Below are 527 nucleotides of genomic sequence, written 5' to 3' on the forward strand. Positions count from 1 at the left end.
ACACACACACACACACAAACAAAAAGATGATGAAGATGGTTTGCGTTATTAGTTAGTAAACGCGTGTGTGTGTGTGTGAAGAAAGAAGAAGGTCACTGGTTTGAATCCTCTTTGAATGAGCAGCGTGTCACTTCAGATCCAATCACGATGTTGACGTGGTCGAACGCAGGTGGAGGGAACAATCCCGGAGCTGACTCTACTTCTGGAAGCACATGCTCTGTTTGTCTTCTTTGTGAAGTTTCAGAAAAAAAAATTGTAACATTCCAGAAGCACATATTGCATTTGAAGACTCTTATTAATTCCTCCACTTCACTTCTATTTGTGTCTTCACTTTCATGACCTCCAGAATCCTGCGTTGACCGAAAACCCAATTTCATATCTCTAAAAGTCAGACAATGAAGAACGGGTCCACGCGTCACGGTCCACCTGGGATACGGGCCTTTGGGTTTATTTTTACCACAAGGAGAAGAAGGGGCGTGTACAGGAAATGAATGCGACACACGCACTCTTTTCAATAGCAGTGGTCA

This window comes from Cynoglossus semilaevis, chromosome 11 (assembly GCF_000523025.1).
Source record: "Cynoglossus semilaevis isolate Cse_v1.0 chromosome 11, Cse_v1.0, whole genome shotgun sequence".
NCBI classification, from domain to species: domain Eukaryota; kingdom Metazoa; phylum Chordata; class Actinopteri; order Pleuronectiformes; family Cynoglossidae; genus Cynoglossus; species Cynoglossus semilaevis.